Source organism: Propithecus coquereli, unplaced genomic scaffold, assembly GCF_000956105.1.
Source record: "Propithecus coquereli isolate 6110/MARCELLA unplaced genomic scaffold, Pcoq_1.0 Scaffold1, whole genome shotgun sequence".
NCBI lineage: Eukaryota > Metazoa > Chordata > Mammalia > Primates > Indriidae > Propithecus > Propithecus coquereli.
The window spans coordinates 28,447,582-28,466,290 of NW_012133857.1; the positions used below are offsets into that span (position 1 = coordinate 28,447,582).

At 40.9% G+C, this 18,709-nt stretch overlaps 1 protein-coding gene and 1 pseudogene across 6 annotated transcripts in view; one reads left to right on the forward strand and one right to left on the reverse strand.

Moving 5' to 3' along the window:
* MAGI1 (membrane associated guanylate kinase, WW and PDZ domain containing 1) overlaps positions 1 to 18,709 on the reverse strand; it is a 719,842-nt gene that overhangs the window by 613,605 nt on the left and 87,528 nt on the right. The window lies entirely within an intron of this gene.
* On the forward strand, positions 10,123 to 10,484 carry LOC105808045 (annotated as a pseudogene).

Below are 18,709 nucleotides of genomic sequence, written 5' to 3' on the forward strand. Positions count from 1 at the left end.
ATATTCCATATTATATGTCAATACGATCATCCTTCCCACAAAGTTCAAATACATACAAGGAAGACAAACTTTAAGTTACTGAGAATGTTTGTCAATTATCTAAGCTACAAATAAAAATGGAGCTTCCATGAGAAGAATTTGATCAGTGGACAGGAACAAATTCTTTCAATTTAACTAAGTTAATGAAAATGTTACGGGAGGGTGGGGGCGGGGGTGTTGAAATGTACTTGTTTAAGGACCTTGAACAATGAGCTCTGTTCTCACTTACCTGTTCAAGGTAATTCAAGTACTACATGCAGGCAGGCGATGGACAAGGTGACTAACCTCTGAATGTCCCCTTCGGTCTTAGAATGACATCGTGTGGGACTTGATACTTTTTCCTTTTCTGCATTGAGACAGGACAATTTAAAGCCCAGAATAAAATAAAATAAGATAAAATATCAAGCATGCATTCTTGAATGAAAACCTCTTGTAATAAACCTAGGTGGGACATCCTAATTACCTAAGGCTTGAAGATGTACTCATCCATTGGTGTACCAATGACATAAGATTTATTTATAGTTTTCCTGAGACTCATCGAACATTTCCTGCAATGAGACCACGTCACTGAAATCGTTTTATTATGATAGGCTGGCAGAGCACAAGGAGAAAAACGGTCCTCAAAGACAAAAGAACAAGGTTCTGGCGGGTGTCTTTGTAGCAGAGAGCCGTGCATATTTTTTTAGTGAGGATGAAACCATTGTAGGTAAACAGCAGGAACTCTCTTCTGATGCTACATCCTGTCCTGTTTAACTCATTAATTTAAGAGACCCTAAGCCACTACAGCAAACACTAGCACTAGCAATTCTTTTGTGACTCTCCCCCAAAGCCATTTCATTATGACTATATATATAACTGAAGAGAAAAACAAACCAGTCTACTTTTATTTTAAACTGACATAGATCATGCATTGAATGGGCTACTCAGATCATCAATGAAATACACTCTTTTGAACTTACTGTGGCCCCACAGTCGTCCATGAAAAGTCTTTTTATTTATTTTCCTTTTATATTAATTGCCTTACATATTTATAATTCCTGCAGGTTTCCACATTTCCATTACCATGAGCAGGAAGACCAATACAGCCAAATACATAACGCTAATTATTAAAAAACATACACGCTACATTTCACCAACGAGATTGTTATGTTATAGTCTTGTGTGTTTACACTGTGAGGGATAGAAAATCAATAACCCAGTGCTAATTCCAGACAAATTATAAACCGCTAAACGTAGATGACTGCACTCGATCTTGAATTACTTATAAACAGACTAAATAATAAAAAGTATCCCAAAGAAACATTGTCAAAGAAATCTAAAGATGGTTCATTTTCTAACTTCAGAGAAGATATTTCAATGGCCAATGTTCAATTATAAGCCCATCTAAATCAGGAAGTAGGAGTGACATGGGCTAGAGAAATACCAACTCCTACTTCTCTGTACTCAGATAGCCCCTCTGATCTTGCTTGGAGTGTGTCATCTGCATAAAAAACCCTTTCAGAAAGGAAAGCAGGATTGACTTGGGGAGTAAAAAGACACAAGCAGTCGTGGTATCAAGTCTAATGAGGGTTTGGAAGCAAAGCTGACATTCCTCATATTCTTTGAACCCTAGAGTAAGCGCATTGCAGCCACTTGATAAATGGCTGTTCATAATATTACTAAGCTTCGGGATCATTTTATAGTCTCTGGAGATCAAGGAAGAATAAAACAAGAAAGAAGAATCTTAAGTGACTAAAATGAAAAAAATGAAAGAAGAATCTTGAACGATCCATGTGGCAGAGACTGCAAATTGTCTGTTGTCTGTACTATTCCTTTGTCCCTTAGTAACAGAACTTATACATCACTGGCAACCATGTGCCAACAGCTGGGCTAGGTGGACATTCGGGAGGAAAAGCCTTAAAGCACCACAGTAACACGCAGGAGGTTGCTCACCAAACCCTACTTCTTATTCCAAGCAAAGCAGAGCTCACAAGGAAAGCAACACTAGGAATGGCCACCCAAAGAATTTACTATTTACACCTAAATGGAGTAAGTCAGTCAATTCAGGCTGCTGTAACAAAGAACCATAGATTGGGGAGCTTATAAACTACAGAAATTTACTTCTCACATTTCTGTAGGGTGGAAGTCCAAGATCAGGGTTCCAGCATGGTCCGGTTCTGGTGAGGACCCTCTTCTGGGCTGCAGACTGCCATTTTCTCATTGTGTCTTCCCACGGCTGAAAAGAACTTGAGGGAGCTCTCCAGGGTCTCTATAAGGACACTAATCTCATTCACAAGGGCTCCACCTCTATGACATAATTACCCCCCAAAAGTCCCAAAGGTCTCACCTGCAAATAACATCACATTGTGGGTTAGGATGGCAACATATAAATTTGGGGACAACACTAAGATTCAGTCTATAACAGGGGTCCCAGACTTTCCTACTAAGATTGTTTCCTCATCTTTAAAATTGGTAACATTCGGAATTTTATTGGACCGTTATAAGGAGTAAACAATGTATGCAAAGCATTTATCAGACTGCCCAATCCAGAGACAACCCACAAAGTATTAACCATGATGTAGTTTAGTCATAGCACATGTTTCAGTGGAAGATCTCTCGACACCTCACAAATCCCAAACCTCAAACAGCCCCTTTTTATTTTAAAGTTCAACAATTAGGGAAACTCTAAGAGGTACTACTATTTTCCTGGCAACTGACATCATTTTTCACCTCTTCCCTCTGCCATCCCTCCCCACAAATTTATAATCTGACATGGAACAGTATTCAAGGAAAAAAATTATTAATGGAATCAAGGTACAAAGAATTAGAATTTTATTACCCCTAGTTAAAACAAAGAGAGTTCACTAAAGCAGACTTAAATCAAATTGCTCGAAAGCAGGTTTTCTTTGCATTGGTACTATTGACACTTAAGGCTAGACATTTCTTTGTTGTGGGGAACTGTTCCATGCATTGCAGGATGTTTAAGCAGTATCCCTGGCCTCCACCCTCTGGTGCCAGTAGCACCCTCTCAGTTGTGATGACCAAAAACATGTCTAGACAGTGCCAACTGTTCCCTGGGAGGGACACCATAACCCCCGTCTTAAGAACCATTGCTACTTGAACACCACTGCAATGAGAACCCAGTTCTCAAGTCTGAAGCTCTTGGGTTTGGCTTCTCTCCTGGATGAAGAAACGCCTAAATGAAGAAAATAATCTCTTCGAAACAAGAAGCGTTTCCCAATAGCTTTCAGGCATTAAAGGAAGAGTATGAACTTTCTTAGAGAATGCCACATTCTTCTTGACTCAGTCTAAAATGTGCCTAATTCTGTGCCTAACTCAAGGTAAGTGCTTAAGAATCCTGCTACTCCATTAAGCAGTTTTGCGATTTCTTAGTAAAATTTAATGAAAAGTGACCTTGAATTGTTTTTCTCTTAAAAGGCAATGTACTTGTTAAGCATGTAAGAGAGCAGAGATTGAAAGTGCTATATAAATGCTAATAGCTTTCCAACACCTTTTTTGTAAAAAAAAAGAAAGAAAGAAAAAAAAGAAGGGCGCCCCTTTGGATATTGTATCTCCTCTGCCCAAGAAACTTCTAGAAAGAACCCCCAGCTCACCAAGGAAATAGTTAAAAAAAAAAAAGTTATATGCCTAAATGACTTACTCTTTGCAACATTATAGAATAAGAGAAGATGGGAGTAATCCCACAATAGGGCAATGGTTAGGTAACAAAGAAGAATGCCAATTTTGTTGGACAGCACTGAAATGTGTAACAGCGAGGCAAAGATTATATAATATTGGCGCCATTCATTATACTGAGGATGTTCGTTATATAATATTGCTGGGATGGGATGGGAAACATGAAACAGAGAATAAAAACCAAACTCTTCATGTCACAACATATGCGAAAAGCAACTGGGAAACTGCAAATAGTTGGTATGTCGTTAAGGCAACAGCATTCAAATTTGAGAGCACCAATGACAGATCTGCTGGGGAGGCCTATTATAAAATGCAGATTTTGTAGCCTCTCTCCAGAACATTCTGATTCTGAAGGACTAGGATGTGCCCAGGAATCTGCACTTGTAATGACTGAGATTCTGAGGCCAGTGATCTGTGGACCATACATTCATTCCACAAAAGTTTATTGAGTAGCAGTGTCTGCCAAGTCCTGTTCTAGGTGCTAGGGACAGAGCAGTGAATAAAAGCCACATTTGAGAAACAAGCACGAGGGTGGTAATAATTCCTTTAAAATTCTTTCATATTAAAATAGTATTTCTCAAATAAGTTTCCCCTCAAAAAATCATGAGCCAAAATTTCCCTGCTCGCTAGCTTATTTTTTACTTAAGAGGAAAAAAGCACGTCAGACAGCTCTCTGGGCCTGACCCTAAAGGTCAGCCTGCAACGTGGACTCCAAGGGAGTGGAACTGGCTGGCTGGAGGGGGAGAGCAGCCACCTAGGGTGGCTCTCCAAACGAGGCCCAGGAATTTCCTGCCATTCCTGCACGCTCTCCAGGGCACCGAGGGCTATGAATGGGGATCAGAAAGGGTGGTGACGGAGAAGGAATAAAAAATGTGTTACTTCATTTCACAAGATGCACAAGTGAAAGAACTTTTGGAAACTCCAAATCCTCGTCATCTGCGTCTTGCTGCCAGCTGTTGACGCTGACCTCCGAACTCAGTGCCAGGTAGAATTTGCTCCCTGCCTTTTCTGCATTTCATCACTTGTTCCCTGGTTTGGAATATTAAAACTTCACTACATCCTGTTTTGGTCTTTTCCCCACCCCACCCCCCTGGGGTAAAAATTTCAGCAGGCTTCTCCAGGTCTGAAAAAAGCAGAGCCAAGGGTGGCGATGACATTGCGCATGGACCAGAGCAGCCACCAATAGGTGGCTCAACCCTATTTTTCTTGGCAATGGCATTCAGTAAGCTGTTGGTTATGTCATCTGCCCACAAGTAGGCCTCGCTGTTTTGCAGCCATCCTTTTCCCAAATGTGGCATCCTGACACCACACACACACACACACACACACACGGATCCAGGAGTGCACCCACCAGCCTGCACTGACACCAGAAAAAGTGGGGGGCCAGGGACAAGAAAGGGAAAAACAGAAAGGATCCGGTCCACGTGGAACCAAACACATAAGAATTTTAAGCACTAAAAATTTTTCTCACCTGCAGAGTAAGAAAGTACAGGAAAAAGTGGGCAGCTGGAGAATTTTATCCAGCTAATGTGTTTCCACAACATATTTTTGAAGTTAAATCTAAAATGACAAAATAATGAAAGCTAAGCAGTACCCCAAATTCTACAACTAAAGTGTTTCATCTCAGGTATTTCATATGAATTAATTTCAATTTACAGCTAAATGTCAAGGAAAATTGGTTCCGTTTCTATATTGTATTAAGTTTGGGTGCCTTCAGGTGCTGAGAAACTTATAAATAAATAACATTTTATCCTTATTGTTATGTAAAATAATTCCCCAGCCTGTGCTTTCTGAAGTTCTTAAAGGAAAGAGAATCCTGAGGTTTGCAAGTGAACTAGGCCTACGAGCTGTAGCTGTAGTTCCTGAAAGCAAAGGAGCAAAATGCTAACAGGCCTCTGTCCTTTTATCTCTACTACCTCTGGGATGAGAATTTGTAAAACCCCAAACAGAACATACAGGGTACAAGTACCCCCTAAATATAATGAAACACGTGGAAAAATTATATGATCAGTGTAAGATGGGGGGAAGAGGGAGAATAAACATGCCTCTTGATTCTGACATAAGGTATATTGTAAGGATGAAAATGCCTGTATTTATATCTTAAGATCATCAAATGAATACACTGAGATAAATTATAATGAAATTATTATGCTCAACTTACACTAAAGTAAAAGCTTTAATCAGAAATATCTTTTTAAAAACTGTTCCCTGGGAGGGACACCATAACCCCCGTCTTAAGAACCATTGCTACTTGAACACCACTGCAATGAGAACCCAGTTCTCAAGTCTGAAGCTCTTGGGTTTGGCTTCTCTCCTGGATGAAGAAACGCCTAAATGAAGAAAATAATCTCTTCGAAACAAGAAGCGTTTCCCAATAGCTTTCAGGCATTAAAGGAAGAGTATGAACTTTCTTAGAGAACGCCACATTCTTCTTGACTCAGTCTAAAATGTGCCTAATTCTGTGCCTAACTCAAGGTAAGTGCTTAAGAATCCTGCTACTCCATTAAGCAGTTTTGCGATTTCTTAGTAAAATTTAATGAAAAGTGACCTTGAATTGTTTTTCTCTTAAAAGGCAATGTACTTGTTAAGCATGTAAGAGAGCAGAGATTGAAAGTGCTATATAAATGCTAATAGCTTTCCAACACCTTTTTTGTAAAAAAAAAGAAAGAAAGAAAAAAAAGAAGGGCGCCCCTTTGGATATTGTATCTCCTCTGCCCAAGAAACTTCTAGAAAGAACCCCCAGCTCACCAAGGAAATGGTTAAAAAAAAAAAAGTTATATGCCTAAATGACTTACTCTTTGCAACATTATAGAATAAGAGAAGATGGGAGTAATCCCACAATAGGGCAATGGTTAGGTAACAAAGAAGAATGCCAATTTTGTTGGACAGCACTGAAATGTGTAACAGCGAGGCAAAGATTATATAATATTGGCGCCATTCATTATACTGAGGATGTTCGTTATATAATATTGCTGGGATGGGATGGGAAACGTGAAACAGAGAATAAAAACCAAACTCTTCATGTCACAACATATGCGAAAAGCAACTGGGAAACTGCAAATAGTTGGTATGTCGTTAAGGCAACAGCATTCAAATTTGAGAGCACCAATGACAGATCTGCTGGGGAGGCCTATTATAAAATGCAGATTTTGTAGCCTCTCTCCAGAACATTCTGATTCTGAAGGACTAGGATGTGCCCAGGAATCTGCACTTGTAATGACTGAGATTCTGAGGCCAGTGATCTGTGGACCATACATTCATTCCACAAAAGTTTATTGAGTAGCAGTGTCTGCCAAGTCCTGTTCTAGGTGCTAGGGACAGAGCAGTGAATAAAAGCCACATTTGAGAAACAAGCACGAGGGTGGTAATAATTCCTTTAAAATTCTTTCATATTAAAATAGTATTTCTCAAATAAGTTTCCCCTCAAAAAATCATGAGCCAAAATTTCCCTGCTCGCTAGCTTATTTTTTACTTAAGAGGAAAAAAGCACGTCAGACAGCTCTCTGGGCCTGACCCTAAAGGTCAGCCTGCAACGTGGACTCCAAGGGAGTGGAACTGGCTGGCTGGAGGGGGAGAGCAGCCACCTAGGGTGGCTCTCCAAACGAGGCCCAGGAATTTCCTGCCATTCCTGCACGCTCTCCAGGGCACCGAGGGCTATGAATGGGGATCAGAAAGGGTGGTGACAGAGAAGGAATAAAAAATGTGTTACTTCATTTCACAAGATGCACAAGTGAAAGAACTTTTGGAAACTCCAAATCCTCGTCATCTGCGTCTTGCTGCCAGCTGTTGACGCTGACCTCCGAACTCAGTGCCAGGTAGAATTTGCTCCCTGCCTTTTCTGCATTTCATCACTTGTTCCCTGGTTTGGAATATTAAAACTTCACTACATCCTGTTTTGGTCTTTTCCCCACCCCACCCCCCTGGGGTAAAAATTTCAGCAGGCTTCTCCAGGTCTGAAAAAAGCAGAGCCAAGGGTGGCGATGACATTGCGCATGGACCAGAGCAGCCACCAATAGGTGGCTCAACCCTATTTTTCTTGGCAATGGCATTCAGTAAGCTGTTGGTTATGTCATCTGCCCACAAGTAGGCCTCGCTGTTTTGCAGCCATCCTTTTCCCAAATGTGGCATCCTGACACCACACACACACACACACACACACACGGATCCAGGAGTGCACCCACCAGCCTGCACTGACACCAGAAAAAGTGGGGGGCCAGGGACAAGAAAGGGAAAAACAGAAAGGATCCGGTCCACGTGGAACCAAACACATAAGAATTTTAAGCACTAAAAATTTTTCTCACCTGCAGAGTAAGAAAGTACAGGAAAAAGTGGGCAGCTGGAGAATTTTATCCAGCTAATGTGTTTCCACAACATATTTTTGAAGTTAAATCTAAAATGACAAAATAATGAAAGCTAAGCAGTACCCCAAATTCTACAACTAAAGTGTTTCATCTCAGGTATTTCATATGAATTAATTTCAATTTACAGCTAAATGTCAAGGAAAATTGGTTCCGTTTCTATATTGTATTAAGTTTGGGTGCCTTCAGGTGCTGAGAAACTTATAAATAAATAACATTTTATCCTTATTGTTATGTAAAATAATTCCCCAGCCTGTGCTTTCTGAAGTTCTTAAAGGAAAGAGAATCCTGAGGTTTGCAAGTGAACTAGGCCTACGAGCTGTAGCTGTAGTTCCTGAAAGCAAAGGAGCAAAATGCTAACAGGCCTCTGTCCTTTTATCTCTACTACCTCTGGGATGAGAATTTGTAAAACCCCAAACAGAACATACAGGGTACAAGTACCCCCTAAATATAATGAAACACGTGGAAAAATTATATGATCAGTGTAAGATGGGGGGAAGAGGGAGAATAAACATGCCTCTTGATTCTGACATAAGGTATATTGTAAGGATGAAAATGCCTGTATTTATATCTTAAGATCATCAAATGAATACACTGAGATAAATTATAATGTAATTATTATGCTCAACTTACACTAAAGTAAAAGCTTTAATCAGAAATATCTTTTTAAAAATAATTTGTAATGTCTATCCTGACATTGTTCAATTTTATCTGTGCCCTGTGATCGAGGAAAGCAGCCCCGTTCAAGGCATGCCCACTTTGTTTTATGATCCTTTTGTGCAGAGAAAAAAGGCTAACAGCAATAGACCACTGTGCCCTGGAATATTCTAAGGCAAGACCCACCTCTACCCTTCCTAAATGACTCCCTTGTTTTATAGAACCTCAAATTTTCTCCCTCTCCTTTGAGATTTTCCTCATTAATGAAAGAAAGTTCTCCCTATTGTACAAGAGTGAATAAAATGCCCAGTACACCTGACCTTTCATTATAACGGAATCCAGACTGCCCGAGTAGAGCTCAAGGTAACGTTGAAACAGGATTAAAAATTATTTGGCCAGCCTCATTAAACTACAGTTTGAGTTAGGCCCAGAACCCTGACAATTCTTGGAAAGTTTAGTCCAGCTAACCCAAAAAACATCTAAATCCAGGTTTAAATTTTGGAAATCTTTTCTTTAAAAGAGAAGGACACAATTCAAACTGGCTCAGTTTATTCAATATATTTGTAAAACAAATCACTATGGCCCAAACAAGGACATGTATCTTCAACCCACAGGTTTAAAAAGCTATACACGTCTAGAAATAATATTTAAGCAACTGTTCAAATCTGTTATGACTTTAGCATCGTAAAATCCCTTAGCAGTCATTTAAAAAACAAATTCTATGAGGCATGAAGATGATGCTACAAATACACCCTCCATGAATCATGCAGCTCAATTTTATGTCCCAAAGCACAAGGACTGAAGTGAATTAGCCACAGTCTCTTCCAATTGCCCAGTAGTCTAAGAAGGTGACAAGAGCAGAGAAAATGAAGCACAGAGAAAAAGACACACAAAGAACGTGGCTGTCATCAGACATATCACTTCTGTATTCCTCAAACCATTTATCACTTTCTGAGCATACTTCCATTGCAGCGATGATGATGACATTTTGCTATAAATTTTTATTCCTTCAGCTCATTAAAATGCAAGTGCCATGGTCTAGTGCATGTCACGTCAGTGACACTCCCAACACCTGCATAATATACCTGATGCAAGCTCTATGTCCATCTTTTGTGTCACTAGATTCTAGAATGGTGCTTGACACAGACTCAGCACCCACTAAATATTGCTGGATGAGCCCTGAAATGTCAACTGCTGTTTCTGTTGTTATCACTACTGCTTGGCTGGAAATTGCTAAGTTTCTGTTAGGTGCAGACTTAAAAAAACAAAACAGGTAACACCTGGTTCTCTCCAGACCGCAGAGCTGGTGGCCCAGGAGGAATCTCAGAGTCAAGAGAATCTAACACCCCTCAGTCAACTTCAGAAGTATGTAAGGAAAACTTTGTATTTCCAAATGGAGACAAGTATGATGGTGACTGTACAAGAACATCTTCTGGAATTGATGAGAGAAATGGAAGGGGTATTCATACCACTCCTAACGGGATTGTCTACACAGGAAGCTGGAGAGATGACAAGGTGAACGGTTTTGGAAGACTTGAACATTTTTCAGGAGCAATATATGAAGGACAATTTAAAGATAGTATGTATCATGGATTAGGGACTTATACGTTCCCAACTGGGGCAAAGTACGCTGGAAATTTCAATGAAAATAGGGTAGAAGGTGAAGGGGAATATACTGATACCCGAGGACTAGAATGGAGTGGTAACTTTGATTTCACAGCTGCTCCAGGCCTGAGACCAAAGCTCCACATGTAGATGTTGTGCATTAAAGTACACGAAGCTGTTAGCTGTAAGGAAAGCAACTAAATCTGTTATTTGAAATTATTTCATACACTACCTCTGTATTGTAAGTTTTTCCAATAAAACCATCACTCACTTAAAAAAAAAAAAACCGGAATCCACTGACAAATGTACCTTCAGTCTCTATCATCATTTAGGCTTGTTCAAGTTTACAACTTCATTTTACCAAGACTACAACTCCTCAAGAGCAAGCAGTGTGTTTTTTATTCTCTTTTACAAGCCTTAGCACATTATAGTATTCAACAAACAGGCCCAGCATTCAGCTGAAGTCCGAGACATGCTTCCAGGTTTCTAAGCCCCAAAAGAGGTCAACTTTCTCTCTAAAGTGCCAAGAAACACCACGAGTTATGCACGGGTAGAGTCCACTTACTGGTAGTGTCTGAACCTAAATCTCTATATCTATCTAAATCCTCCAGTTTTTAAATGTTTATACCTAAGAAAAAAAGTTTCTTGAACTTTTCTAAGATCCAGTTTTATATTCAAACTAGCTCAGGACCAGCAATATTACTGGTTCATAATTTTTTTGTAGCTTGTCAATTTTAGTCAAAAGAAATGAAGAGGCCACACCACATTCAGTATTAAAGTTAGACAAACAAGCTAGGAGATGAAAGTAGAGCTAGACCACCCAAGTGGATAACTTAGTATTGGCTGGAATTACCTAGCTTACGTTTAGAGACCACTTCTGGAAAGGAAAAGACATTTCTAACAACTTTAGCCAATGGTCTGGGAGCATGAGGCCTCAATGAACCTTCCCTGAAAGGGTCCTCTGCGTGGATTTGCATAGCCTCTCAAGCCCCCAAAAGACTCAAAAACCAGGCTTGTACCCAGCTGGAGCTGTTGAATGATAAAGAAGGGGCACTGTGACTCCATGAATTAAGGACCAATTTAAAAGATTAAACTGTGTCCTGCAACTTACCCCTTCTGAAAGACACTACAGGTGAAAAAAACAAAGAATACAAACCAAGTACTAAAAATCCCTATGTAAATTAAATTCCATTGTTATGCCAAAGATTGCTCAAGGGGAAGAAAAAAAAAACTAAAATCTTTCCTCTCCAAGAATTTGCAAATCCCTCTTTAAACTGGTAGGAATGGAAATCACAAAATTCCATCCGCCACTGACCTGCAAAAGCCACCACTTGAAAGGAAATGTTTCCCTAGAGTCACACAAAGCCCCAGATGGAGCTCAGGGCTGCATGCTGTCACCACCAAGCCAACACATTAGAGGGCCCGGCTGGGACAAGCAGAGTGCTGGGACACCTTAAGGAGAGGATCCCAACAAGCACCTGTTTCACTAAACAAATCAAAGTAACAAAAGAGCATGAACGGTCTTAATGCAACCTCCCCCACGGCCAGTTTCAATCACTGTGCTCTCCTGGCAGAAGGTTCCGCGTGCAGCCAGGCTCTCGGGCTGCGCGGTCTAATAGGGTTACCCCCAGCCTCGAGCAGCCTCTAGGACTTGTAATGTGGTTCCTGTGGCTGAGGAAGTGAATTTCTAATTTTATTTCATCTTCACTGATTTCAATGTAAATTACTCAATGCGGTTAACGGAAAACTTTTCATTTTGCTTGGAACCACCCGGAATCTACTTTTCCAACACAATTTTGTTAAATATAACTACAGATCAAGTATTTCCAATGAAACCATGGCGTCCTAACTGAGATGTAGTCTAAACATAAAACGCACACTTGATTCAAAGACTTAGCATGAAAAAAAAGTATCTCATAAGTAACTTTTAATACTGACTACCTGTTGAAATGATATTATTTTAAATATATCCAGTTGAATAAAGTATATTATTAAAATTAATTTCACTTTCTCCTTTTTAAAGTAGCAATTAGAAAATGTCACATTACAGATGCTTCACATTATATTTCTACTGGACAGCACAGCTCTAGAGAATCAAATCAGCTTAACTCTTCAGCTTTAAAACTCCTTCATCTTTTTTGTGCCTGGACTCTGTTGGCAGTCTGGTGAAGACCACTATTAGCTCAGAATAATGTTTACAAATGAAAAAAAATAAAATGTGTACAAGTACAAAGGAAATCAATTATACTGAAATATAGTTACCAAAATATTTGAAAAATAAATTTATGATATAATAATTTTTTCTTAATTATGGAGCTGAAGAATAAATAGTGGTGAATCCAAGAACCGCTGTAATTTATAAGTAGCAATAAGCACAAATGAAACTGTAATGCAATATTAAAATGTCTGAGATTCCTGCCGATGACAAAGTCATGAGTATTGCTCATGGCACTGTAGTTTGCTGCCTACATTCATAATTGAAGGAAATGCTCAAGTTCAGTTAGGGGTTAGTAAAAATGTAGATGTAACTTTTCCCCTACCCAAATGTACGGATACCCTGATTTCTGTCCACAGACCTCTGGGGGGGGGTCCATGGACTTTAGGTTAAGAATGTTGTTTTAATACCTGATGCATTTGTATGTCTGTTTGTCAAAGATGACCCTCATCCTGAGGATGTCATTTTACCTTGGCTTATTCCTGTAAATTTGGTGTTCATGACTCATAATTCCTGTTTTTGACCACAACCAAACCAATATTATAAGGAAATGCTCGCACTTGTTTTTTTCCGATACTTTTGCTATGCAAAGGGAACAGGAAGAACAGTGGGAGTGTAAATTAAAAAGAAAAAAAAAATCCTAACAACATAGGAGAAAAAGCAATTCTTTTGATCTAATGATTAATTTGCATGTGTTAGAACATTAGGTAACCAGAAAGACCACAGTGGCACTTCACATAATTGACTGCACAAAGTATTCCCCATTGTTTATTTTCATTTGCAAATGCTTCTGTAACATTTATGTTGCCCAAATACTATTCTAAGTACTACAAATATGAACTACTTAATCCTCAGTACAACCCTACAGAGTTGAGTACCACTAGCATTATTCCCCTTTTACAGATGAGACAACTCAGGCTTCCAGAGAGGTTAAGTAACTCGCCCAAGGTCACACAACTGAGATTCCAACAGAGACCAGCTGCCTACGGTGTTTTGAAGGAGAGGGCAATGCCAAACAAAAACAGAGAACCTCAAGCCTCTGCTCATTACACGCGAGCAAAGGTTATCACCACCGGTCCCGCTTCCAAATCATTCGCTGAAAAATTAAAACTGGATGAGGTAAGGAAGGCTGGCCTATTCATAGGCAGGTTTCCAAATTAAGCTGAACGCCTTTCTCTGGGAGGAAAAATAAAGCTCCTCGGTATCTCAGGGCAGCTAATGCTGGCTCTGGCGTTTTTTCCACTCTTATCTAAAATATGCTGCAGGAGAATCTCGGCCCAGTGATAAGCCAAGTTTCGCCTTCACTGCACTAGCTTAAGAGAGATTACACACATACTTGGGATTTAACCAGCAAGAGAAGGACACAGAAACTTTGGTCCCTCCGGAGTCTAGTCACTGTTGACACTCTGTTGCCAAGGCCGAGCAAACTCCACCAGTGTCAAGAGCTCAGCAGTGAGGTTTGTTCTTCAGGGAAACCAGCCCTACAGGTGTATCCAAGGAGGCAGGTATACAAGGCCACATTCTTTCCTCCACAGAACAAATGAAGGTTTGTCTCCCTGCAGAGCTGGGCTCCCAGGTCCAGATAAGCCTCTCAAAGACAATAGCCTCAACACAGACACATTTTAGCTTGCTGCCACCCTGCAGCACCGAAAGTAAAATGGTTTTCCAATGCTAACCACTAAAATCGAGAAGCAAATATTGTCACAATAACGTTTATCTAGAAAGACAATGCTCGTTAGGTAAAATTTAACTCCAGTGAGAATCTTTAGGACACATACAACTCAATAAATGTGTGTGGCTCTGAAAACCCAGGGCTACCTTTTAAAAGTTCTCTTGGACTTATTTAAAAGCTTCATCCTGGCTGTGCGAACTGGCATTCCCTTTCTGAAATGATAGCGTCCCAGTGGTAGCTCTAATATGAAATAAAATGACTTCATTTCCTCCAGAGAAATATTTTTACCTCGACCCCGACAGGCCAGCACTCCAATACACAAGACTGCAATACCAGGGGGCAAAAAGTCAGGCCTATTAGGCCTGGATCGTTCTCAGATTAACAACCTTGGGGGAATAATCCTATAAGAAAATATTTTCAAGATTTCGGGTAATAACATTTTTGGGCCAGATGAAATTTGTTAGAGTTTGCACTTTTGTTTCTGAAAACCTCTGAAGTCATTTGTTTCCCACAGTTTTTCTCAGAAGCTACTTTGTGGGAAAGAAAGCCGGGTCCTAGGCAGCGAGCCAGCGAGAACCGGGCTGCGCTGAAAGCCAGCCAGCCCCCGCCACGCCACGGCTAAATGGGCAGCTCCTGCCAAGGTGGTTAATGTTTTACCTGGGGAGAGCTATAGGTCCTGACGTGGAAAATGTCTGTGACGAGGAGTATCAAGAAACAGGCAAGATGCACAGACAGCGGATTGTACGACTCCAGGTCTGCTGCTTCACACAACATTGGAAGTTACGCCACACTGAGAAATGGTTATCTCTAAAGAGAAGGCTGGGTGCGGTGGGGTGTGCTGTCAGGAGGGACAGTGGGGAAATGGCAGTGCTGTGACAGAGGACACAGACCCTGGACCAAACCGCCTCGCATTCGAGTCTCAGCTCTGCCACTTGTTGCCAGAGGAATCTCAGATAACTAAGCATTCTCTGCCTCAGTTTCCTTACCTGTAAAGGAGAGCCCCCAACCCACAGGGATGTTGTGAGGATTCGAAGAATTGACATATGCCCGGCACTGAGTACTAGGTGAGGCAGGCGTGGTGACTTTTGCAATCCTCCCATTCGTCGTTCTCAAGCCTCATAACAAATGTGATCCTTGTCTCCGCTGAGAGATGAAAGAATTGAGACTTCGAGAGATTAAGGAGCTTGCCCCAAATCATGCAGTTAATAAGAGACTACCCGGAGGGGGCCGCTCCTGTCGTGTGAATTCAGAGCCCGGCAGTCTTAACCTCTCTCTTATCTGGCTTTTCTTTCCTTACTTACTCTCTGAAAGACAGAGACAGAGAGACAGAGAGAGAGAGACAGACAGAGAAACAGAGAGAGAAACAGAGAGAGAGAGATGTGGGGGAAAGACAGATGGCAGGAAGAAAAAGTGAAGAAAACGTACTAGGGACATAATTTTTTTAGCTATTAAAAAATAATCTTGGCCGGGCGCGGTGGCTCACGCCTGTAATCCTAGCACTCTAGGAGGCCGAGGCGGGCGGATTGTTTGAGCTCAGGAGTTCGAGACCAGCCTGAGCAAGAGCGAGACCCCGTCTCTACTAAAAAAAAAAATAGAAAGAAATGATCTGGACAACTAAAAATATATAGAAAAAATTAGCCGGGCATGGTGGCGCATGCCTGTAGTCCCAGCTACTCAGAAGGTTGAGGCAGGAGGATCGCTTGAGCCCAGGAGTTTGAGGTTGCTGTGAGCTAGGCTGACGCCACGGCACTCACTCTAGCCAGGGCAACAGAGTGAGACTCTGTCTCAAAAAAAAAAAAAAAAAAAAAAACAAAAATAACCTTAACTAATTGCAAATGAAATTCCACCAGGTCAAACTGTGGGCGGCTCCCTTAAAAGGGGCTACTCTTCTCCTGGCCTCCTGGTCTGGCCCTCAGTTCCAGCTGGGTCTCACTGGGCAGGGCAAATGAAGTCGAGAGAAGGCACGAAATAATCCACCTGAAATGAAGCTCAGCCGTCTTTGAAGAAAGAGTCTCCTCTCGGGCTCAGGAGTGGCGGCATGATAAGTGTGGGTGCGAGGGGGGAAAATGCAAACCCATTTAACTCTTTTCCACCTTTTCCTCCTTGAAATGCCTCACTATTTCCCTCAAAGAAAAATTTATCTTTTGGTTCTCATTTTTCTTTATGCCACTTTTTCATTTCTGGAATTGCTACGGTTCTCTTTCAAATACCAGGATGGCAACCACTGATCTTTGACAATGCCACCCTTGGTCCCCGTGCAATTGTAGAAAGGGAAGAACAGCAACACTGGGGCTGCCAGTCACAATATTTACCCACACTGGAGTGTTTTGTTTGTTTTCAGTGGAGGATGCAGAGAGTTGACAAAGGAAAAACAAAACTCCTCTGTGTCAAAACACAAGCTGAAGATGATTTCCTCCTCCGCTGCCCTTGTGTCAAATACACACAAATCCAGAGCAGCCCTGGGCCCGAGGAGCGTTTATGGTTCCGCTGAACCATAAACACATGCCATCCTTCAAAACATACTGAGACTCTCCAACATCAAACGAACAAGGTAGTTCCAGTAAAGGATATATTGGCTTTTGACGTCTAATGTTCTGAGTGAAATAACTTTGTTTCCCCTTAAAATAGATAAACTAAAATAAATACAGGAGTGTTCCAAAGCAATGTAGCCAGCCACTTCTTCCTGTGACTCAGAGTGACCTCATAACTTTTTTTTTTATAATGACTATGGGCCAGAAACTAAGTGCTTTTTGGTGGAATGACTGATACTCTCTTCATACCAACTCTGTGAGGAATTTTAAATAATTCCTATTTTGCAGATGAGGAGATTGAGGCTCAGAGAGGTCGCATAACTGCATAAGTTTGCATAGTTTGACACTGGCATACGTAAGATTCTGGAGGTCAAGTTTTAAGAAGACAGCCCCACATTCAGTTGAGGCCTCAAATGGTCACCCAGTGGCCCCTCAACCAGGGTTTAAGCTAAACTCATTCAGCCTTCTGGGCTCCAAATCTCAGACTTTTTTCTTTTCAACAAAACACATCAATTTGTAAAATTAAAAGTAGGCATATTTTTAGATGGCCAAAATTAAAATACTGTCAATACCAAGTGCTGACAAGGATGTTAAGTAATGGAAACTCATAGACTGCTGGTGGGAATGTCAACTGGGATAAACTTAGAACACTGTTTAGAATTAGACAAATGCATAATCTATGACCCGATACTGCAATTCCACTCCGGGAAATACCCCAAAGAAATGAAAGTACGTGTGTACCAAAAGACATGTATGGCCATAATCACAGTAACATTATTCACAATAGTCTCAAACTACAAGTAACACAAGTATCATCAGAAGTAGAACACACGTGTAAATATAGATATGCTAAAATGCTATACAGAAATCAAAATGAATGAACTATGGCTCCATGCAACATGGACAAACCACAACATAATGTTGAGAAAATTAAGCCAGGCAAAAAAGAATTCGTAGTGAGTGAATTCATTTATGCAAAGTTCCAAAACAAGTAAAATTCATGAGTGGGGACAGAGGTCAGGAAGATGGTTATCGTTGGGAGAACAGAGTGAGCCCACGAGGGGACTTCTTGGTGGCTGCAGTGTCCTAGTTCTAGACTGAGCTGGTGTTAGCCAGGTGGGTTGACTTTGGGATAACTCTTCCACTGTGATTTATGTTTCTCTATCAGATGACCTTCCTTCCCCTCTCTCAAAAAACCAAGTAAGGACATTCATAAAACCCTGAGGTCTAAACCAAGTTTGTGAGAAAACTTGGAAGGAAAAAATAGGTATAATATAAGACATCCTAAACTTAGCTCAATATTGACATGTAGGAACAACAAAAATCGCTTCAGCCTCCAAAGCTCAACTCAGCAGCATGTTAAAGTACGTTTACATTCAATAAAGACCTGTTTATTGTGTCATCAAGGAGACACACAATCCATCTCAAGAAGAGACTTACATGCACTGTGCCCAGGGGTTATGACAATGGAAAAGTCATTTAGTGTCTTGACACAAAATAGCCTGACACTGGGTAAAAACTGAGCATTCTCTGCAGTGGCTACTAAGAGAAGCAGGGGTTAGTCTGGTCTTCAGTGTCCTTACCCACGTGGCAGACTTGCTTCCAACAGTCATACAGAAGATGACAGAGTTCTGGGTCATACAGCCCACATATCTGAGGTAAAGAGCTGATGCCCGTGGTCCCAGTGAGCAAAAATACACATTTTATCCCTTGGCTACTGCAGAAAGAATTCTAGTGCTTTGCACAACTGCCAAAGCCAAAGCACAAATACATTTCAATCTCTTTGGAAGTCTCTGAAGGGCACGGTTAGCTCCAAAAGATACAAATCCCGGGTCTCTGAACTAGTTTAGCTTTCTCTGCCAACACCTTTATTTGGTTAAATTTAAAAAATATCTCAGACTCACCTGAAGCTTACAGTGTTCAAACTTTCCCTGATCTCCCCTTCCTCCGTGTTGGG